Below are 25,136 nucleotides of genomic sequence, written 5' to 3' on the forward strand. Positions count from 1 at the left end.
GGAAAGTAGAGTCAGAATAGTACAGGTAAAGTGGCATGTGATATGAACCTCAAATTTTACATTTCTTAGTATATGAATTTCTATTGCTTTGTGATAAGTAAGTTTGATTCCAAACTTTGAATAGTAACATAATGGCTATTTGATCTTACTCTTAGTTTTGTGGGTCAGAAATTCAGGAAGAGCTGGATTGGACAGTTTTCACTTGTGGTTTCTCATGTGGTTTTAGTTAGATGTCAGCCAGGGCTGTGGCCATCTCAAGGCTCAACTGTGTTGGACACCCAAGACAGCTGGCAGTTGATGCTGGTCATTAGCGGGGAGCTTACTTGGACTGTTGATTAGAACACCTATAGATCCTCTTCACTATGGAGGTTTCAGGGTGGCCAAACTTTTTACATGTTACTTGGCTTAACCCAGAGAGAGTATCCCCCAAGAATGAGGAAGGAGCTGCATACCTATCCTGACCTTCCCTGGGAGGTCAATGCCTATTCGTTAAAGCAGTCACAGGCTTGCCAAGATTCAAGTGGAAGTGAGGTAGACCTTCCCTTCCAATGTGAGGAATGTTAAAGAATTTGGGACCATATTTTTAAGTCACCACACCTAGCTATGGTGATTTTTAAGTTTAACAATGAATTAATAGAATTCTTATGCTAGCTATTATATAATTAACCACAGTTATTAAGGGCAAGGTATAATTAGAATATTCTCAGATCTCAGATGAAACTGATACATTTCCCACATTTCTTTTCCCTAGTCATCTGTCAGTGGACACTTAGAAGGTATACACATACACACATGCATTGCAATATTAAGCAACCTTAAGAAAGAAGGAAATCTTGCCCTTTGTGACAACATGGATGTTCCTGGAGAACATTAATCTAAGTGAAATAAACCAGACATAGATACATACATGATTTCACTTATATGTGGGGTATGAAAAAATAAAACAGAGTAGACTGGTGGCTACCAGGGCCTTGTGGGTGGAGAAAATGCATAAATATTGGTTAAAAGGTACAGATTTTCAGAGATAAGATGTATAAGTTCTGGAGACCTAATGCATAACATAGTCACTATAGTTAATAACAATGGATTATGTGCTTGAAACTTGCTAAAATAATAGATCTCATGTCTTCATACATAGAAAAGAAGAAAAAAGTATGTAGCTTTTTCAAATTAATGTAAATGCTTGAAAATGTATATGCATATAAAAACATCATATCCCTTAAATATGTGAAATTTTAATATGTCAATCATACCTCAATAAAGCTGGGGGAAAAAAACAAAGAAACAAAGATGAAGTCAGAGAAATGGTGGTGGGAAGCTTGTGCAGGCTTTGTCAGCCATAGGAAGGAGTCTGGATTTCACTGCACAAAGTGGCAAGTCATGTAAGTTTCAGGCAGAGGAGTGATATTCTCTGACTTAGATTTTTAAAATCACTATGATCCTTGTGTAGAGAATAGGGTATTTTGGGGTCAGGTGATAGTAGACAAGAATAGAGGCAGAGGATTCAACTAGGGGTCTTTTGTTTTATTTTATTCATAAGATAGTTGTGGGCTGGAATAAAGTTTTAAAAGCATAGGTGATTAGAAAAAGTTAAAGTAGATAAGATACTATTCCCATGTTCCAGATAAGAAAATGGAGGCTTAGAGAGTTTAATCCATTCTTATATAGATGGTAAACTGGTATTTAAATCTACATCTAATTTCACAGATCAATTTCAGCCAAATGTAATGTATATTTGTCACATTTAAAATTAATGAAGTCCAAATAGATGTAATTTTACTGTAATTTAGGTGTCTTAGACTAAATTAAGAGACATTAACCATGGTCCTATTTTTAAACATTTTCTATGATCATGCCTCTTCATTGTTTCCATGTAGAAAATACTTAAGATACAATAAATTGGATGAAAGTTAAATTATATCACCTTCTGTTATATGATTTTTATGGAAAAATGAGGAAATCACTGCAGATATAAAATCCACAGCTTCATACAAACATTCTATGTAATTCTGGTGACTGAGACCTAATAGTCAGCCAAAGAAAGTTTGTTATTACCAGTTGTGAGCATTATCAGTTGTGGGATAAATGATCAATGATATATTAGAAATTCTTTCCTTTATATTCAATAAGGATGGAAGAGAGTGCTGACAGTTGTGTTGGAAGTAATTTGGAACAGTGCATACTTTTCATTAAAACATAGACAAGACTAGCGCTGTTCACTGTGGTACCTTAAACCGTCTGGAGAGCCTCTTTTGATTAGAACTCTCTTCTTTTGAGCAAAGGATGAGAAGGAGACTCTTTGGTTCTATTTTTGCTGCAGTATTTAAAATAAATGTTTATTGAAGAAGGAATTGATTCCTCTATCATCAAGTTCAAGGAATCTTTTTTGTATTTTCTTCACTATGTTAACCTCCTCTGTGATCTCTCTGAGTTATTGGCAAGGTGATTTACTTCTGGCTCTGAAACCTCTCTGTCCCTTGATTTATAGGTTACATCATGCTTCCTCTCTTCCACAAGATCAGGATCTTCAAAGTAAGCATCTTTCAAAGGAGCAACAAGCAAAATACAGCTGCAGGATCAGTAACTCCCTGTTAAGCAGCTTTGCCTGCTGTCATTGTTGACTACAGGAGGTGGTGATCCATGTCAGTCACTAAAACGACACCTTGCCAAGACTGGAGTCTGCTCCCGGAGTTTTTGTGTATGGGAGCACTTTCAGATAGTGAGATTTTCATATATTCCCAGAACCTCACACAGTGCTTGGAACATAGTAAATACCCAGGAGGTACCCAGTAAATATTTATTAATATTAATTATAAAACTATATTTTGAAAATTTTGCTAACATGCGGAAGGTAGATTTGTTGCAGAATAGAGCAATGCAAGAATTTCCTTATCACTCCTTGATACATTTTATTAATACTAGAATAAATAACTCTCCAAGCAGGCAGAGATCTTTAGCAAGACTCAATGAATTGATATAAACTTATATTTTTAAGCCATCAAACTAAGAAGAGGTTAAGACTTAACGTTTACTTATTAAGATAATTTCCTAATCATTCTTATAAGAACTTAATGAGTGACAAACTGACGCTGGATATAAATTTATGATTTCCCAAAATAACATTTGATTGGTTTGAGTGATGTCTTACATCAAGTAATCATAGTTAATTTTTGCTTCTGGAGAGATTTGACTTTACCAGTCTATCATGTCATCAGATGTATTTCAAGAAAGATTTCTTTGTCTGTTGATACAGAGTTAAAGAATTCCTATGGAGATTCTTGAATATATAACTTGTATTTTTATCAGGGCAGATGGGACAAGTTCAGAATAGTGGCAAAAAGATTACATCTTCATCTGAAATATACTGTAAACACATAAAGAATGATTTCATATTGAAAAATATTTTTAGTCATATAAATCAAGGGCAAAGTTAGGATTTTTCTCATATATGAGTTATGGTACAAAAAGCAATGGTCACTGATCTTAAGTCAAAGGCAGGTCAATAAATCATGCGACCTCAATTCTATTATAAATATAAGCAGTTACAATGATGACAGGTTAGGAGTTATAAATTATATAAACTGCTGAAACAAAGTGAAAATTATTTTTATCATTGTATTTACTTTTTTGTTATATTTATTTCTTTGACATTCCGATATCTATAATTAAGACTGATGTTTGATTTTAACTGACAAAGTAATCCAAGTCTGAAAGAAATTTCAGAGAATAAAAAAATGGCCATATAATTATGTAGGGATAAAATTGTTAGGTTTGACATTTCCAGATTCTTTTTTGAAGGGTGAATTTTGAATGATTTACTTATTATTTTTATTATTTTTGGTAATGAACCAGTCACCCTAACAAACAAAGCCCTAACAAAATTAACAACCCCATCACAGAAGGCACTATGAAAATTGCAAGTAGGGTAATCCTTACTGTCTAGAAACAGCTCAGGCAACATGTAGAGCTTCACCTGGGTGAAGTAAACAATGTTCCCTGTATTGTCCCAGCACTTGCTGCCAGGGCTCATAGGAGGAGTCCGGGTCTGACTGTCTCTTGACGCAGACTCGGGTGTTTTCACTGGACCAGGCACAGCACAGTTCTCTCACGGGTCTTTGCTTTTCTCCGTAGCAGTGGTGGGCGCTTATTCTAAGAGCCACTGTGGTTGTTCAATTTACCCTTGCCCTGAAGATGTGGTAGTTAGCCCAGCGCACTGGTTCTCAGACTCTGCTGCACGTTCGAAGCACCTGGCCCCTTCTCCAAAGATTCTGATTTAGGTGGCCTGGCTGGGGCTTACTGAGGCTTTGGAGTTTTTGGAAAGCTCCTCTGGTATTTCTAAGGTACACTTAGAGTTGAGAACCACTAATCCAGTACTGCTTGGAACGGGAAGAGAGCACAATCTGTGAAGTTCTGCCTTAGTTCTCATCCTTAATTTTACATTTTTCCACAGGTCCCTCAGTACCTCAGAAAATGCAGTGGAGCCAGTCTCAGTTGATCCCAGTGACGGTGCTTTATAGTCCTGACTCTTCCCTAAACTGCATTTTGGATTCTCCTTGCCCATAATCTTTCCCAGGTGGGAAACTCAAAAGAGAAGCTGGGGAAGAATAAAGAATCCTGATGATATTTGGCATCATACTGTGACCCATTGTGGAATGGATTCTTTTTAAATGTTCAGTAAGTAAATTAAGCAGAATTGGAGGGTAATGGATTGGCATGCCAAAATACATGTGCAATAAAATTAATCAAAGCATTCTTAATTTTATCTAACAGTATGACAATAAATAGTAAACAAGTATTGGTATAGTATTCAGAAAGTCTTAGATTCAAGTGCTGGCTTCATCATTACTACTATTTACCTGCCTTCTTTGAGCTTCATCATCATCATTTTACCTCATTTTATGTCATTCAAAAATTTACCTTCCTTCTCTGAGCTTGAGTTTCCTTATCCGTAACACAGAAACAACATCTGCTGTACTTGCTTTACCTGGTTATTGTGAGGATCAAATTAAATTACAAAAGTGAAATAGTTTATATTATTAGGTGATAAACAAATGGTATCACTTTGTGTTGACCTGATTTAATAAGCATTATGTGAACACATTTCATGGTTCACTTTTTCAACAAGGGAATAATTCTGGGGAATAATAGTTATAAAACTATAATTAAACCAATGTGACCTAGTCTTCAACTGATCTGCTTGGGCGACAAGTTTATATAAAATGAAGAACGCATCTTTTATAAACCTGATGTTTCAATCTCACCTAGGGTATAATTGGTTATTGGTTTTGAAAAACAAAGATCCATATCATTTTCTCATAATTTAAGGGTTTCTATCCCAGTAACTCTTGAGCCCATTGCAACTCTGAAAAGGAGAAAAAAAATAGGAATGGAAACATTTGTGATTCCATTAGGTTGTGGAAGATGTCTTAATTTTGTCTTAAACTGTAGTGTCTCCATCAGTTTGGACAACTGTAACAAACTACCATAGATGGGGCAGCTTAAGCAACAAACCTTTTTCATAGTCCTGGAGGCTGGGAAGTCTTATATTGGGTGTTAGCATGTTTGGGCTCCAGTGAGAGCCCTTTTTCACACTGCCTGCTTGTATCCTCCCAAGTGGAAAGAGAGCAAGCTGCCTCTCTGGCCTCTTTTTAAAAGGGTACTAATCCCATTCTTAAATGCTACAGTCTCATGACCTAATTATCTTCCAAAGGCCCCTCATCCAAATATCACTGCATTGGGGATTAGATTTCAAATTGTTAATTTTGGGGAAGCACAAATATTCAGTCCATAGTGTGAGCCTACTGTTACTGGAATGATAGCTAATGTCTGTTACCACCATTTACCAAACCAATGCTCTATGCTGGGCACCATGCTTAGTGTGCCAGACACTTCATCTCATTCAGGCCCCCTACATTTCTGTGTGAATTATGTTCTATTATTATATCAATTTTTTTGTTAAAAAACAGAACAAATGGAGGTACAGAGGGCCTATCATTTTCCCCTTAAATCCAGTTAGTCCAGCTCATATCCCTTGCTTTTAATCACTGCACTACACTGTCTCCCAGTAATCACTGTTATAAGAGTTTTATCAGCATGTTGATTTGGGGGCAGTTGGTGAAAGGAGCTTAAGAGGGGAGTGGGGAGGAAGAATAGTGTAAGGTTTCTTTCAGAAATAGTTCCTTTGGCTCAGTAAAGGACCCATGACTGAGCTGTATGGAGGGTGGTGCTGCACATACTAGCTGAAAAAATTGTTCCCATAAGCAACTGGGGATGGCTGGGACTCAGTGACTCTGCTCCAGGTGATGGATGCAACATCACCAGGGCTTCAGGGCCTTGGAGCTTTGGGGGCAGCATACAGCAACATCAGAAGCTCAGATGTGAACTTTTTCCCAACAGCAGTGATACTGGTCTCCTCAAGCCTTGGCCCTTAGATATAACTCAGGGCGCTGGGTAGGAGAAGGAGAGCATGATGGATTCCAGGCTGTGGTAGACTGCATTTGGTCATGAGTACAGGCAGCAGTTCCTTGAGAGTTTCCAGAGGAAACCTGTGGGGTGTCAAGGGGAGATACATCCCAGTAAAATACAGCTGATTGCTGCAGTTGGGACCTCACAGTAACTGCAGGCTGGAGTAGCCTGAATAACAACTAGCAATAAGAATAACAACAACTAATTTACCATGTAACCTTCTAGCAGTTTGATGAGCTGGAGAGCTAGGTAGTATTAATACCACCATTTTACAGATAAGGATCTCAGACCTAAACAATGCCCAGGTTCACACAAGTTGACGCAAGGTGGGATTAAATCAGATCTTTCTGATTCTAGAGCCCATAACGTATATTAAACTTTGTTTTCTCATAAAAAAGCTAGTTGAAAAAGGTGTTGTACATCTTCCATAAGACTTATCATGAGTATGGGAAGTGGTTGAATGTCAACTAGTCTAGTACACCAAGAACATGAACACCAGAGTTGGATTCATAGTATAACAGGCACAGCAGAGCCTTTTTCTTTGACCTTGTCCATAGTTCCTTCTACTGCTCCTAGGCCTTTGGGAACTGTGCTACTCATTTAGAAACAACAAGTGAAATTACCTTCTAAATGCAGATTAAGTTAGAAAGATGCTTTGAATAAAAGGGTTTTGATTGTTTGTTTTGCACTAGGATGACCAATCAGCAATTCCAAATTACAATCACAAAGTTGCTTGATCTTGAATATCAAAGAAGCAGGTCTCTAATCCTGCTGGAGGCTACCTCAATTTGAGATTTAGGTGTGGTTAGAAATATAAACAGATTCTACCTAATTATATAGGAGATGAATGTTGAAATATTGAAAGCCATGCATCTACAAGCACTGAGAATAATAAAAAGGCAAAAGGGATTCAATGGCTTTATTAGAATCCCAGGTTACAACCTAACCTAGCATGTCACACTGTCATCTATCCAGAAAATATGGGCCTGCCTGATTCATTAGTTTCAGGAGCTGTCTTCTTTCATCATTAGGGTCCAATTGACTCATAGACACAAACCTCACCCAACATTCTGGCACTTGACATGAGGTCACCTATGCTACCAATTTATCTGTGACCTTGAGAGCTAGTTATTATTTAAACTTTTTCCTCATTCTTATGATTTTATACTACTCTGTCTTCCAGCTCTGGTCCCCAAAGCCTGACATCTTCTGTGGTAGACTCCTGCCTTGGTGATTTGTCCAGTTGTTTTCTTGTGTAACTGAAATCTGTGTTAAACTCCAATGCAGTGACTGAGAACCTTTTAGTCAAGGTTCTCAATTGCTGACTATTTTCTTGTACAGACTAGTGACCACCTTCTGCTGCAGGACATTGGCAGCCACCCACATCAAGGGACTGCTTGCTATTGCAGTAGTTCTCAAATCTCAACTCTTTTCAAAAGCACTTGAACTTTGATAATTCAGAACTCTGGGTTATACCCCCAAGATTTTCTGATTCAGGCAGGCTGGGGAGGAGCCTAGAAATCTGCATATTTAACATCTCCCCTAGGGGACACTCTGCAGGTGGGTAAAAGAACACACCTAGGTAGAGAAACGCTCCTCCATTGTCTGTTGCTATAACAATGCTGGCCCACATTGGGCTTCCTGTTCTACCAGATGGGTTGCTCTTCCCTAGTGTCTAATCACTTTATCGTACTCCAGTTGTCCTTCAGGTCTCATTTTAGATGTTGCCTCCTCTCCCCCCTGAAGACTCTTAGATATTTCTTGTATGTACTATTGTGCATTCTGTCCTTATCTCTGGCTACCACGTATCTCACTGTATTTCTTTATTTGTTTTTTTACATGAACTACTAGACTATAAACTCTGAGGGAAGGGCCAAGTCATGTTCACCTCTGAATCTTCACTACCTTGTGTAGTACAAGGCACCGAGGAGGAGAACAAAAAAATAGTTATGGAATGGTCAGGTTCCAGGTGGGGGCTGGTCCTAGTCCGTCTTGGTCAGCTAGGCTACTTCTCAATTCAGATTACTTTAGGGATCCTGGTCTAGACATGCCTCTGGGATATGAGAGAACTGAAGTCCAGGATGCAGTCTAGCCCAGCCTCTCCTGTTGATTACTAGACGATGGCAGGACTTCTAACACTGGTTCTCATGTAAGGTTCTGTCTCATGTAAAGATATGAAACCAAGCCCATGTGATTTCTTAAAATTCAAAATATCCTAAGTTTCAGTGTGAAATGCATTCTGGATGTGAGGTATTTAAACATTAGAGAAAATGGGAAGTCTTCATTTTGATTCTGAGATGGATCTAGTGTTTAGAGATGGTTGGTGATAAATTTCAGAAAGCAGCAGTTTCCTCATATTTTTTTGCCTTTCCAGTTGCAATTAGTCTCCGATTCCATGCCAGGGAAACCTAAAATCTTAGAATCATTGCATGTAGTTCTGGAAAGGACTTCAGATGATCGTTTTTACAAGATGAGTAGAGTTGAGTCAAGTAATTATTCAGTGTCTATAATATGCAAGAAAACTAAACTCAGACTGGAGGCTATCACATGCTCGGGTTCACACAGCTACTTAGTTTTACACTTCAGCTACATTTCTGATCTCCTGATCTCCATGACAATTCCTGCTCTCTCTAGAAAGTCCCATGCTGATGTGGAATCACGGAAGCCATAGTACATGTCTGATTCAGTCCTGCCCTGCAGCCACCTTATTTTATTCTTCACTGGGTTTTCATGAATTCTTTTTATAATGCATTATTTTTTCCAAGGTCTTGTATTATTTTAATAGTTAGCCTGTTGAGTGTGTATACTTCAGGGCTAATTATCTTATTACTTATTTAAGACACATATCTAGAATTGGCAATAAGGGAACATTTAAGTGGCGCTTAAGAAGGAAATGAAGGGCAGTTGAGAATGGCCATACTTAGGCAGTTAGATATTTTTTGGCTCATGTTTCATGAGCATAGATTTTATGTTTTTGTATATCTTCTAAAATATAATCAAACTGTTGCCAACTGCTGATGATTCCATCTAATGGAAGAAAGCTGAGGTTTGAGTAATTTAAATGGAGCATAGTCCAAAAATTATTAATATTTGGCATTCAAATGCTTTCTACTAATTTTTTTTCCAGCAAAATTTTGCTGAACATCTTTATGCAACAGGCACTGTTCTGGGCACTGGAGACATTTCTGTTCATCTGAATATAAACATGGAAGCCAGTTTAGAATTTCATCTTAGATGTTAAAGGCATAATTTTAAACAGTAGAGAAGCTATGGAGAGCTCTTTTCCATCCTTAATTTCACTCCTACTAGAGTTTACTCTTGGAAGGGACATGATTTTTTTCCCTTAGGTTTATGTAAGATTTGCTTTCTCTCAAACTGTCCTTGGCAGAATCCTCCTGGATTAGCTGATAATTTTGTGTGCAAATTGCATAGAGAGATTAGGATGTCCACAGAGCTTCATGCAGATTAAATGTTAGCTATTAATGTAATTTCTGAGATATAATCTAAGTAAGGATTTAGATAGAACCAGTGTTTTTGATACACCAGGAGGCAAATTCTGCCTTTGACTAGCCATATTGTATGGTCAGGTGCTTAAAATTGAATTGTACTGTAAAAGAGAGATCTCAGTAAGCATGAAAAAGATTTAATGATGTTGAATTTATGCTATTTTAGAATAGGAAGAAAGTAAGAAACAAACTAGTAAATGGTATTGGGTAACTATCTTTTGCCTCTAATAGTCAATATTTCTAAATTGTTAGAGTAAGGATATCAGAATATTTCTGATGCCTTTAATCAAACTCAACTGTGACTACAGTTTTCTCAAAGATGGAAACCAAGCATGCCAGATATCCACCCACTAAATAATAAATAGCATATAAAAATGCAAACTAATATCTAAAATCTAAATATAAAGGAAAACACAGAGGACATATGTATTGATGAAGGCTAAGAGTACAGAAGTAAAGACCTAGGAAATATCAGTCTTAAACTAAAGGGATACCTAGACACACAGAGAAATATATATATTAGATGATAAGAGTGAGAAATGGTTAAGCTTCACTCCAGTCTACCTAGTTTACCCAGTTTACCTTTTCACTAGACAGACCTGATGGTTGAGTAAAGCCTATGATGGTCTAATGTCATTTAAGAGACATTCACCAGATCCTCTTGCTTAAAGAATTATGCTTTTCATTATATTTGTATTTACAAATTATATTTATAAAGTCTCTGTCAAAATATAAATAGAAGGGCAACATGTAGGGCAGACTATGAACACAAAGAGTCTCAGATTAACTCCGTGTTGCTCAGCATATGGGCAAAAACATGGACTTCTAGAAAGATGAGCAAGTTTGGATGGAGGCTGAGGGGTGAAGGATGATGGGGGGCTCCTGTAGGTGGGGTGTCACCCTGAAAGAGGGAGTGAAGGTGCTGAGGAGATGGGATGGATGGGAAGGCTGGGGCAGATAAAGCTCATGGAGAGACTCCTTTCTGGAAGGCAGCGTGTCCTGTTGGGAGTCAGACTTGGTAGTGCTTCACTCACGCTCTCTTGCTTGTGTAAAGTGGGACATTTAAAACTGCAGAGCAAATAGTTCTACCTGCTTTATGTAGCTGCTTTGGAGATTAATGAGGTAATGTTTAAAAAGTGCTGGGGATGAAAGGTTCAATATAAATGTTTATGTACTCTGCCAAGAAGAGCTCACTTTCAAAGCTGCTGTTTTTTAAATAAATGTAAACACCTAGTGTTCTTGTGCCTTTAACCTGTTATTAGAGAGCTACTATGTTGGCACCTGGACAAAACATTGGTATTTGATCCTCTCTGATGTTTTTCTTACAGTTTCCCTGGGACATTCTGCACAGGGATGAGCCATGTCAGGTTGGGTTAGTCACTTCATTTAGATGTGAAGTCAGAGGACAAGCAGCCAGTCCAGGAGCAGTAGGCACTGATAGATTACACACTGATGCTCAAGACCCCAGCACTTAAGAGCCCAACAGAGACACAGACACGTACATACACACATTAGGAGATCTAGGCAGAACCTAATTTTACTTTTGCATGATTAGAATTCAGTGTAATTTTGAAAACTATGAACTAATAAGTCATGGTTTGGTACTGATTTTGTTTCTAGTGCTGTATTAGGGTTAGGAACAGGGGTCCTGTAGAGTGCTTAGGACATCTCAGGGTCATAATCCTGCTCTCGTCAGGTGAAATAGTTGAGAGCCATAAGTAGTTCTCTTGCCTGAAGGAAGAGTTCAGTAATTCTAAATGGGAAAGATTTCCTGAGTGTAATCAGTAATTTGTTCTTGACTTTTTCCCTCCATGTCAGAGACCTATGCTTTGATCTGTAATTTATAAATGGGTGCTTGAAGAGTAAAACCTGGACAAATCACCAGCTTGCTTCTTATTCTGCATCATGGCCTGATGGTACAGCAATGGTGTGATTGGGGAATCACAGAAGTAGTAACTTGCCAGGGAGAATATAACACATGAGAAAGACCTGGACAACCTTCTTACTTTGTTGGGCTACACTGAGAAGAGGAGATTGAAGGCAAGAATAGGGGTCTCCATTTCAATAAAACTAGGAAATGAAGGTGTTTATAGTGTATATGGGGAAAGAAACAGAATTTCTAGACATAATAGTTAAAAGTCAGCATTTATTTTTTTGCCTCGGGGTGCAATCTATTTTCTCTACCCCTTGCATTTCTTCTCTCAAATATTGGACATTGCATTTCAACATAGAATACTTAGGAATAATGTACCAGAAAATATATCCAGAAGGAAATGTCTATACCTGCCTTGCCTGTGCAGGATCCTAGGTAATAATTTGGCCTACACATCTTACTAATGATACACTATAACTCCAAGCACTGGGTTTCAGAATGGGATAAAGAATTTTTCAGAGAGTGAAAGAAGATAAAGAGGGTAGTTAAACATGGGAAATGTCTTTCAATCCTGGGGTTTTTGGAAGAGGGAAAGTGGATCTCTGAGTCTTCCAGGGAACAACACCAGAAGGCCAGAAGCACCTTTCCTTTTGTTCTTGCCAGTGTGCAAGAACCTCTGCTTATCCACAGAAAGAAACATGACAACACTTTGGCCTATAAACACCGGCATACCAACTGTACTAAATTGCTGCCTAGCTATTTTGAGTAAGCTAGAGGAAAAATAGCAGACTGCATAGGAGGAAGTTTGGGGGCCCGCCAAGGCCATGACGTACAGGTTTCCAAACAAAGCTATGGCTGAATCAGAAAAAGCATGTCTGAGTCAGGCTCGGATACAAGGCCTCCTCTTCTTGAATTTCTCAGCTTGTCACATAGGAAGAAGAGGTAGGGATTCACAGTAACTCTCTACCTCCCAAGTGGATCCCATAGGCCATCAAAACACATTTTGTTGGAAGTTTCATGAAACCTAGAAGGGGATGTTGGTGGAGGTGTTCTCTATCTTGTTTTCTTTTTATTCTTCCATTTGGCTATCAGACAACTCATATACCCTTTTCTGTGAAGCCAAAGGTTCCCAGTGGAGAAATAATTAGGACCACTGGTAATATCTTAAAGTTTTTTGGGGTTACAAAGCTCCAGTGAGTGGCTTCATGGTGGGAACATTCACTGATGTTAACATGAAATAAAAGAGACTTTGAAAAGAGTATTTTTGTTGTGTTAGGTAGTTGCCACTTTCTGGACCTGATGTGTGGATGAATGGTTTATTTTTCCTTTATCATATGTGGACGGAATTGGTAACAGGGTCAGCTATTAGATATTGAATAAAACAACAGAAATAAAATGTCACCAAATTTCAAATCCACATGTAAATAAATGTAGGGGCTTTTCTCTCCTTTCTTCTTGTTTTTCATGGGAAAGATCCAGGTTACATCTGTCGAAATCTCTCAGCTTTTCAGAAAAATGGTTTTCTATCCTAAATGATAAATATGGGATGTAATTTAAATAATGGATGTTTTAAATATAAGCATTTTAGGAATGTGTTTCTTCTTTGCCTGGGAAACATCTTAACCAAGGCTCTGGAAGTTCAAAGCTGTTCAGTAATGAGGTGAATGCTTATCTTGAAATCATACTGCTAACATTTTAAAGTATGAAATTTGCACATAAAGAAAAGCCACATTGTTAAGATTAGTTGTGCTAGTCAGCCTGGGCTACCATAACAAATACTGTAGATGTGGTGGCTTAAACAACAGAAATGTACTTCTCACAGTTTTGGAGGCCGGGAAGTCCACCATCAAGGTGCCAGCTGATTTGGTTCCTGGTGAGAGATCTCTGTGCAGACTGCCGCCTTCTCCCTGTGTCCTCACATGGTGGAAAGTGAGATGTCTATGGTGTCTCTTCTTTTTCAAAGGCACCTGTTGTATGGGGTCAGGGCTCCACCCTTATGACCTCCTTTAACTGTAATCTCCTCCTTAAAGGCCTTACCTCCAGTACAGTTCCATAGTGGGTTAATGCTTCAACATACGTGTTTTGGGAAGGACAAACATTCAGTCCACAGCACCAACTGTGGGTAGTGTAAAACCTTTCGATCTAAGTAAGCCTTGATTCAAGAAACAGATCATTCAAGGGCCACATAGAAGTAAAAAGCTATTTAGTTCTTTTGTGGGGGAAGAGACATAGACAGCCGGTCTATGGGTATATCCTTCTCTGATAATGCCAACACACTTGGAATTAAAAATGGATACAAAATGGAGTCATCATTTTGAAAACTTACGTGAACTCCACATTCAGTTTGACTTCGAGAGAGAAAAAGAAGGAGGAAAGTCAGGGAGAAGAGGAGGAGAGGAGAAGAGGAGGGAGGGAGAGAGAAAAGAGACGTGTTGAAAGAAGGAGACATAAATGGAGACAAAAATGGTCTCAGAAAAGGAAAGACATTTAGGAGAGAGAATGAGAGATGCATGCAGAAGAGTAGAAGGTGAAGATACATAGAAGGGTCAATCAGTGAGGGGCAAGGTTGGAGGATGAGCCAGTGGCTGTCCAGCACGGGGGTAGGTAGAGGCTCTGGGATCAAGTACCTGGGTTCAAAACCTTTCTGATCTCAATAGTTAGTCACTGTGTGGCCTTGAGCAAATTACTTCATCTCTCTGAGCTGAGTTTTCTATATAACTTGCTTATCTCATTATATTATAGTAAGGATTAAATGAGATAATACTTGGTGACTGACAAATAGTTAAAGCTCAATTTATGTTAGCTATTCCTATTACCACTTGTCCTCCTTTTACATATGTTCTGTAGATGTTGTTGATAGTCCTTACATGGGGATCACATTCAGGTTATTTTGCTCTTTGACTTGGAATCTATTAACCATGCTGGTTATAGACTCTGAGTTATCTTGCATATGATGTTACAACAGGCATCTTGATTTACTGTGGACCCTGCCTCCCCCACAATAGTCATTGAAGGTGGTACCCTTGATGGCAAGACTTTAAGTTATTAAACTCAACAAAGATCTCTTAACATATAAATATCACTTGATATATCCATTCATGTATTTAAGAGAATGATTTGGCTGTTGGATTTAAGGGGCTTTGAGTCTATTTGTGTTAATCATTTGCACAAATTACAGATTTTCTTGATCATAATTTTTCTCCTTTATTAAAGGGATACTCAAGATGTTTGTGAAATCTGATTCACCAAGTGAGTGGAGGCTCTAAATGTGTTCCTGTTTATCGTCCTCTCTTACCTTTTTTAGCCCCAAATTCCTGTGTTCAGAGAGAGGCCTGACTGCAACCCTCATTAATATGGACCAGCGTGTGTGTGAGAATTTGTGAACGGGGTATAGGTGACTGAAGGCATGACAAAACCCTGGTTCTTCTGTTGACTGTCATTCCTTCTTACTGTTCTCCTTTTTATTTTCTCAGATTTCCTCTTATCTTTGTTTTCTGTTCTCCTGCTTACCACCACATCCCCAAGAACACGGCCCATTTGGATGGTAACATTAGATCTGAGGAGAGACTTGTAACAAGGGCAGTGGGGAGAAGGTACGTGGACAAACAGAGCAATGGGAAGAAGGCAATTTGAGACAAGAAAAACTCTGCTTCTGATTACCTTTTGCCTCTATTTGAGGTCTCATAGCAGACACTTTGTAGTTTCAGTTTACATAGTGATTTCCTTTCTCTTTGATTTTTAAATTCTCTTCCTCTCTGCTCTTGGCCATATTAAAGGTTGCTTATTCATACGCTATTACCAGTCTACATGAATTAATATATTCCAAACTTCTGTCTTTGGATATATTACACTAGGAATGTCATCATTTGAATTTTATCTGGGGTCTGAGGGTGGCAGAATGGGAGGACACCTGCGGGATAGACTTTGCAAAGGTTATGGGAGGGCCGGGAAGAGAGTTCAGATTACAGAGCTCTGTTGTTCCCTGACAGCTGTTTATCCTCATTATGACTCTTGGCATTCCCTGCAAAGCGTCAGTTTCTCTCTTTCCGCCTGTCTTATTTTTCACCTGCTCCACCGCTGGGCCTGACCTGGCTGTGGATTTCTAGGTCGTAGTTCTGTGCCCGGGTGCTTGTTGCAAGGAGCAGCTCCCTCGGCTGGCTTGGTGGCTCTGCACTCGGGGATGTGGCTGGCACACTTTCTCTCCTATTAGTATCCTGTTCAATTAGTGTTGCATGACAGGCTGAGGGAGTGTCTATAGCCTCACTGGGGAGTTACAGCAGGAACCTGCTTTTTGTCTGGTGACCCTACAGGGACTTCTCCATCAGGATTTGAATCTCTGGTGCACAACTCACTGCGTCTCATTCTCTGCTAATTTGCATCTTAAGCAAAGCATCTTACTTTCTAGTCATCCATATTTATGATCATAGTACATGGGTGACTCTTTTCAGTGCCATTTTCCAGCGCCGTTAGTCTCTGTATTCCAAATTAGGGCCACCCTAATAAATAGGCAAATAGTTTAGCAGGTTTCAAACAGGAACTAGATAAACAGGGGTAAATAAGAATAAAATAACCCTTGTAATGAGACCAACTTAAAGAAAAAAAATGCATATTTTATGTCAATGTATGATCACCTTATGTGATATATTAATAGCAAATAAATAGTAATAAAAAGTACTTTAATATTTCTATAATGTTTAAAAATATGTAAGAACTTTCATATGTATCTTTTCATGTCTCCCCTTTAAAAAACCCTGTGAAATTTGGCAGAATGGGATTACAGGTGAGAGAACTGTCAGAGAGATAAAAGACTTCTCAAAAAGTTCCAGGGCAGACCTGAAACCCTAATTTTCTGGGTTTTAGTCTTATACTCTTGTCATTGTAACATGTTTGATAGAGTAATTTTAGACTGGATAAATGTTTAGGAATTCTGTTCAGTCTAACAAACAGTAATTGAAGCTCCTTGCTAGGCATTGTGTTAGGTTCCAGGTACAGGAAAATAAACTGAACCTTCATATGCTTGTAAGTACTAGGTTCTGCCACCAATATTCATGCTAAGAAATTAGCCTGGGATTGTATGGTCTGGATGCATAATTTAGCAACACCTCTTTTCAACAGCATTCCAAGGTAGAACCAACTCCTGTCCCAGACCTGGGGTTTCTGCTTTCTACTCAACCAAGAACTTGCATCCTAATATACACTTTCTGTTCCTAGATTATCAGGGACAACTCTTTCCATATGTTCATGAAGATGAATACTAGGGGGCCCTGGATGGCAGTTTGGTTATCTTCATGTCCTGTGGCAAGTGCGTCAATGTACTCTTAACCCGGTAAACTTTGTCTTGCTTCCACCAGAAAAGTGTGGCTGTTGTGGAGGATGAGTGTGAGAGAGGGTTTCAAAGCAGGGGGAGAGGTTGAAGAAACCTGTGGTTTAGGCTGGTATTAAGAGACTCTTGATCATTCCTTATGGAAAGGTTTTCCCCTACCTTGAAAAATACACTTCTCGGCTTGTTGTAGTGACCATCTGATTTCTCTCTTGTTTGGATGATTGGATATAGTGAATATAGTTCTAACACCAGTTTTTAATCCTCAATTCCTTCTTGTTAACATAAAATATGGCTTTTCCTCCTACTCCTTTCTTACTGTCTCAAAGCTACAAATACCAATAATTTTTTTCTCTTTTCATCTTCTATGACCTCAATATAATAACAAACAGAAATCATTAAACTCTTTTTCTTAAAACTACCCTTTTCTTTGGACTCACCATTTGTATTCCTGCTGTAAGCTCCTAAGTATGGACACTGGGACACTGCTAGATTCAGTTCTCTCTACATACTGGTCTGTCGTCTCACTGGATATTTCATTTATATCCATTGATGGAATATTCATCTAATGACAATGGTTTACAGATCGGTAGAGCCAACTACATCACTTTAGATGATAAGCAACTTCCACCAAAAGACCTGTATTTAAGAAGTCCCCCAAGTCCCAACCAAAAACACAACCCAAAACATACACTAAAAAAGACGTTATCTTTCCTGAGCTAAACTTTTTCTCCTTCCTGTGTGCTCTTTCTTAATGTTCTCACCAACTACCCCCAGTTGGAACTGAAACTGCTTGGACTTTTCTCTCCTACTCCAAAGGCAGTTATTTACTAAGGCTAATCTACTTTTAGGTGTGTCTCAAAGCTCCCTTTATCATTCCCAGTTTTCTGTCTTTCTCTGCTCCTTCATCATTTCCTTTTAGAATATTCCAACAGCCTTCTAACTGTTCTACAATTTATTTGTAACTTTTCATGTGGATGTGACTTTGTTTCCAAGTAGATAGCTAGAACTCTTGTAAAAATATCTTATATTTCCTGTGGTGACCAAGACAGTTCTTATACATCATAGGGACTCAATAAATATTCGTGAATTGGTTTTTTAAATCACAGTTGGGTTTCATTTTATTTAAGATGGGCCTAGAAGCAAGCTGATTCTTTCCAGGAAGAATTCTAATTGAATTTTCCTCTGATTTCCATCCTGGGGGACCTGCTGGTGTAGAATGCTACCCAGGCTAGACCTGCTCAGGCTTCTTCAGTGCATCGGGGAAAGGCTTGTTTACTGAGCATCTCCCATTGATAGTTAGCACTAACTTTTTGGATTTTACTAAAATATTAGGCAAATATCAAATTGCATTATGGATATGCTCTAATTGTATGTGAGACCTCTGAGATTAAAATATTCATATTTATCAGCATTTATATATTCAAATCAAGTTGCATTATGAATGTGCAATGTATTATGGGTATATAATGCTTCAATGTGAGATGTAAATATGCAAATATAATCTACTCTGCAGTGAGAGAAAATGTTTCTTGGCATTACTGAGAGAACTTGGGTATCTGTGATAATAGGTGGCTGCAGTGAGTTTAGGTACAGTGGCTTCTTTTATATATGGGTCAGGTTTTTAAACAAACAAATGGGGCAAAAATTGCAGAATCAAGATAACAATAACATTCCCTTATGATGTTGTTACAGGAGAGATGGGTATCACTTGTTGTCTCCTTGAGTCCAAAATATCTTTATTTTCCTCCCAGTGTTGAAAATATTGTTCTTTCCTTAGTGAAACAGATGACTAGCTAACTTTTGCTTACAGGTCACATTAACCTGAAAATGTGTACTATCAAACCTCAGAGACATACTCAGTCTGATGGGATGTTCAGATTATGAGAGGCAAAATGATCTGTGATGACTGTGGGGACATAAAGTCAACCTCCCATTTGGAGCATCCTAGTCTCTTCTACACTGTGTGCTCACTGAGTGTGAAAGTGAGTAAAATCACCTGCTCTTTTTATTTTTTAAATTGTTTAATGCATATAATTAATTTTGCACAAGTTAAATGAGCTTAGGTTTCGACTCCATTGAACATCCAATCATTTATGCATAGAAAAGATATTGGACAGCCTGATAATTTTTAAATGAAGTAATTAAATGCTATTTGCTGCTTGATTTGTGTTCAGAACACTTCTAACACCTGAAACAACTTTTAACTTTTTATCATTTGGAATGAGTCTTGAAAAATGAGACATAAAATTTAGATTCTCCAGAAATTCAAGATTATATAGTATTTATTATTATTATCATTTTAATAAAGAGGGATGTGCTGCACTGACCCCTAAGGACCTTGGCCACATTAGCACAGGCACATGACATTTTACTCTAAAATATCTCAGCCTCATAATTTTGAAAAGGTATAACTGTTGAATTTACTTTTATTGTGTAGTCCAATTTCTTTTGGAATGTTGGAATTTACTGTTAAATTATGGGTATATCTTGTCTCAAATTTCTGAGTGTATTTAAATAAATTCATGGGGCTCCTAAGGATGCAACATTCTCTACTAAGGAATTGCTAATCTAAGATGAGTTATAATTATCTAAGTAACTTTTTAACCTGGTCAAATTTTCTTAAAATAAGTGTGTGTGAGGTTCAGCAGGATCAAAGGTAATTAATGTTTTCCAGAAGTAAGTGCGCTAAATACTTGCTTGTTAAGTCAATTACATCAAGACAAAACTTGAATGTGAAGTAAGGGTGTATTATAAGTAAATTGCAAATAGCATTCATGTGACAGATCCACTAATTTGCTACTTGCTATTCCAGCAAGATTTGAAAAATTAGATAGCTGAGTTTGCTGTAAAGAATACTGCAGAGATGCCCCAAGAGAAAACTTTAGCCCTCCCTCAGCTATTCCCATTGACTTTTGCCAAGTAGTTACCCAGGGTCTGTTTTGAAACAATCTCTGATCATTCACACCAAAGTATTAATTGTATAGATATAGAAAAATTAGAAAGAAACACTCTACTTCTTGGTAATACCATTGCTATTTGCTTAAGATCTGCAAGTACTTGCTTCAGAGTATCAGTGATACTGGCCTAAAATACAAGTATAATAGGAAGATGCATAGAAGAAATGATAGCATTCTGCATTGAACTGAAATTTAATGAGGATGGTGAAGAGATGTAATTGTGTTCTACCTGACTCACCTTTTAATTTAACTGGAATCTGTAATATGTGTTCTTAAGTTACTGTACTTAGTAAAGTAAGTTACAATTTTTTATTTCTCCCCATTTACTTGGGATTAAAAAAAAATGAACTGAAGTTGTAAAAATAAAAAACTTTTGTACATAGTCCATATGTTTGCATTCACACTGTCAGGTATTTTTAAGTTGAAGAATTCAATTTATTTAAAAATGAGATATGGTTGACTTATTAATATATAAAGATAAATATTCACATGAATAATTATTTCTTCAGTGTCAGTCCTCTTGATAGTGTAATATACTCTTGTTTAGTATTTGGATGCCATCGTTTTCCCAGATATGGGTGTTGTCAACATTTGACATTTATTAATGGAGAAATTTAAAATGCCTAGGGAAGATAAGGAAGTATTTCATGATTTTAAGTAGCTGAGTTTTATTTTAAGTTTGATTTTATGTCTCAAATATTTAATTTATTCATATATATACATTTCTTTACTATCCTACTTATTTACTTGGTTTTATTTTTCATAGTTAACCTAAGTCCCCTTTTCACTTGGAAACTGTTTAGAGTAGGCTCTGGGAAATATTATAGTAGATTCCCAGCATGAGGAGAGCAATTTTAGCACTAAACTTCCCAGGAAAACATTCTAAAATGGTGCATAGTATTAATGATGAAAACCAAATACATTTCTGGAGGAATGGGTTTTTCTGTCATGGGATAATGCTTGGACAGTTTTGGCTTTTAAGTTAAAACTGTTGTCTCACAGACACCTTTTTTTCTTGTTTCTCATGTTTCTCTCAACTCTTCTTTCAAAGTTCCCAGCATCCCACTAGAGGTAAGAACCCACACCAGCCCCAGGCAGACCTAGATTCAGGTCCTCACAGTCCCTGTTAGTCATGAGACTCTACTCAAGGTGCTCCATCTCTATAGCTAAAATGTAGGTTGATAATAAAGCGGTGATGACAATAGTTTCTATTTTACAGGTGGTTGTGGGGATTAGCAAGAGCTAATGTTTGTTAAATACTTAGGACAGGATCACAGGAAGATGGCAGCGTAAGTAGTTCAGAGGAAATCTCCTCCCCAAAACATGTATATTTATGAAAATACAATAAATACACCTATTCCTAAAAGACACCAGTGGATGCAGTACAACAGCCAGGATACATCTACATCTGTGAGAACTCAACATCACACGAAGGGGTAAGATACAAACCATAGCCAGGCGGGACCTGAACACTCCCCCACCCCAGAAACCGGCGGGAAGAAAGGAGACAGAACAGAGAGAGAGTGAAAGCCCAGGACTGCTAAGCAACCAGCTCTAGAAATCCGCACACAGAGTGCAGACACAAGGTGCACGGGGTGCTGGATATTAGAGAAACAGAAAAGCAAAACCTGTGGGCAGGTCCTCACAACTGGCACCCCTGAGACAAAAGAAAAGTGAGTGCTTTCTGCAAGTCTTAAAGAGACAGGGACCCCATAGCTGGACGAAGTCGTCCTGGCACACTTAGCCAGCAGATGGAAATCCCAGGGAACCTTAGGCGCCCTAAACCTCGGGGAGGCAGTGCAGCTCTGAAGCCCCTTATGGCATTAAGCAGCCTGCCAGTCGTTCCTCCAACTGGCACGGAACCCGACACACTGGCCCAGTAGCGGGAGAGTGGCAGTGGGCGCCGGGGGCGGAGGTGCTGGAAGGGACTGGGAGCAGATCCGTGCGCCAACGGTGCCAGAGGGGACCAGGATAGGCTTGTGCGAGCCCGCAGCGGTGCCACCGAACAGCCTGGGTGCAGCTTGCGCGCACGGGCGGCAGTGGAGCCAGGGGAGCCTGGTAGAGGCCTGTGCGCACCTGCAGTGGACACCTCAACAAACAAAAAGCAAATAATCCAATTAAAAAATGGGCAGAGAGCTGAATAGACATAGACAGTTCTCTAAAGAAGAAATACAGATGGCCAACAGACACATGAAAAGATGCTCCACATCGCTAATCATCAGAGAAATGCTAATTAAAACCCCAATGAGATATCACCTCACACCACCAGTAAGGATCGCCATCATCGAAAAGACAAACAACAACAAATGTTGGCGAGGTTGTGGAGAAAGGGGAACCCTCCTACACTGTTGGTGGGAATGTAAATTAGTTCAACCATTGTGGAAAGCAGTATGGAGGTTCCTCAGAATGCTCAAAATAGAAATATCATTTGACCCAGGAATTCCACTTCTAGGAATTTACCCTAAGAATGCAGCACTCCAGTTTGAAAAAGACAGGTGCACCCCTATGTTATCGCTGCACTATTTACAATAGCCAAGATATGGAAGCAACCTAAATGTCCATCAGTAGATGAATGGATAAAGAAGATGTGGTACATATACACAATGGAATATTACTCAGCCATAAGAAAAAAACTGATCCTGCCATTTGCAACAACATGGATGGAGCTAGAGGGTATTATGCTCAGTGAAATAAGCCAGGTGGAGAAAGACAAGTACCAAATGATTTCACTCATATGTGGAGTATAAGAACAAAGGAAAATTGAAGGAACAAAACAGCAGGAGAATCACAGAACCCAAGAATGGACTAACAGTTACCAAAGGGAAAGGGACTGGGGAGGATGGGTGGGAAGGGAGGAATAAGGGCGAGGAAAAAGAAAGAGGGCATTAGGATTAGCATGTATAGTGCGTGGGGGGCATGGGGAGGGCTGTGCAACACAGAGAAGACAAGTAGTGATTTTACAGCATCTTACTACACTGATGGACAGTGACTGTGAATGGGTATGTGGGGGGGGACTTGGTGAAGGAGGGAGCCTAGTAAACATAATGTTCTTCATGTAATTGTAGATTAATGATACCAAAATAAAAAAAAAACACTTAGGATAATTCTTGACCCACAGAGTCAAAGCATACTAACAGTTCCTTCCAGGATCAAGAGCAAAGGCTCCACTTGTCTCAGCCTCATCAGTCACCCAGCGCTCATCTGTATCCCAGTAAGAATCTGCTCCACATCTCCCCGTTTGCAATGTAGGTGGAAAAAATACACCCTCCACATATTTTCATTTCCCTCCTCAATGTCATATCCTTTATCTGAGTCACAATTTTTCTTGCCTAATGGATGATGATAATGTTGAATAACTGAAATGATGATGAAAGCAATCCACTTTTATGAACACTTATTAGGTGCCAGGAACTACGTTAAGCATTTTGCCTTCATGATACCATTTAATTCACAAAGAATCTTGATCTAAAATTTTTTTCATGTATTTATTTTATAAATGAGTCATATATTTATAGAGGTGAATAAGCAATCTTTTTCAGCTTTTTATGAATAAACTACCAGTATTGGGTACTACATAACAACAAGAGTGGAAATAGGATTGGAATTCAAATTTTTCCAAAACTAATCCAGGAAATCTATTTCTAAATAACTACAACATCAGCAGTTACTGTTACTTGGTGCTTGTGTCAGGCATTGTATTCAACACTTTTCATGTTCTTTCTCAGTTCTTATGCCAACCCCATGAAGTAGGCACTACTATTATTCCAGTTTCACATGGGAAGAAACTGAGGTAAGTACCTTGCTGAAGATTATGAAGCTGGTGTCTGGGAAGGCCAGATTTTGACCTCAGCTAATCTCATTCCACCCTTAACCTTTATCCTGCCCTGTCCCCCAGTACTGTGAGGATATAGATACATAGTGGATAGCATGTGGGTTTTGTGTCCTCATAGCACTAAGAAAAATTTCAACAGCTTCCAGAAAAATCCTTTTTCCTATGCTTTTCCAATTTTGCAATTACTGTCCCTGTAATCAGTCTAATTCCACACTCTTCTCTGCCAAAACACATCTCTTTTGTTCTTCCCTGTACAGTTTGAATCTTGACTCCAGACAATCTTTCTGGACAGATCAGAAGAATAATAATGTGGCCCATAACTCTCATTACCAATAGCCCTTTGCCCAAATTCATGAACTTAACAAGTCTATGTGTTTGTGATTTTTGCTTATTTCTGTGCATAGCTGCAACATGCATAATTGCTTCTTTGCTTTACAATTTGTGTAAATCTTGAGTTCAACCAGGGGTCACAAATAGGTTACCTCTTGGTGTCCCTCTGAAGTATATTGCATGCAGTAGGAGTCCAGTAAATAGTTTTAGATAATTTCATAAATCTAAGAGGAGCATAAACAGAAATGGAAACTGCCTTAACGATTTAAACCTGTGTGAGCCATTTGCATATTGTCTGTGCAGAATTCTGCATACTAAGTGTTAATTTTGAGATTCCCTCTTACTCTGGAGGCAGAGTCGAAATGATTAGGTTGAGAATCACAACCCTGATAATTAGCTTAGAGATTCTGAATCAGGATATGTGTTACGAAAAAAGTGATTTTTGTAGCATTTGGCCCTAAGGGGTTGAATAGCCAGCTGTCTTAAATTTTATACCTGCCAACATCTGGTTTGGCCAATAGGTATCAGGAAATGTAACAGAGCAGGAGGGAGTTCTTGGCCCAACTCTGTCATGACCTCTGGAGAGTAGGACAAGGCCCTGATTCTCTTTTGGGAACAGTTGGAAAAATTGAGAATTATTTATATGTATAACATTTGCAAAGTGCTTCACAGGCATTTTTTTAAGCTTTTGCTCTCAATCCTGCTTGAAATGAGTTTGCACGTTATTCCCATTTTATAGAGTTTAGTAAGGTGCAGAAAGATGTAATTTCTCTGCTTTGGTACCCAAACGAGCTAATAGCAGTCTAGAACAAATACTCAAATACTTTCAAGGGCTGTTCTGTATTTATTA

The 25,136-nt window shown here is 38.5% G+C and overlaps 1 long non-coding RNA gene across 1 annotated transcript; it reads left to right on the top strand.

Moving 5' to 3' along the window:
- The first annotated feature begins 2,031 nt into the window (after window positions 1-2,031).
- On the top strand, window positions 2,032-22,901 carry LOC140848422 (uncharacterized). The gene is made up of 3 exons (XR_012129256.1): window positions 2,032-2,532; window positions 4,451-4,674; window positions 18,978-22,901. It is a non-coding gene; the product is annotated as an uncharacterized lncRNA (long non-coding RNA).
- The last annotated feature ends 2,235 nt before the right edge of the window (window positions 22,902-25,136 follow it).

Source organism: Manis javanica, chromosome 1 (genome assembly GCF_040802235.1).
Source record: "Manis javanica isolate MJ-LG chromosome 1, MJ_LKY, whole genome shotgun sequence".
Classification (NCBI taxonomy): domain Eukaryota; kingdom Metazoa; phylum Chordata; class Mammalia; order Pholidota; family Manidae; genus Manis; species Manis javanica.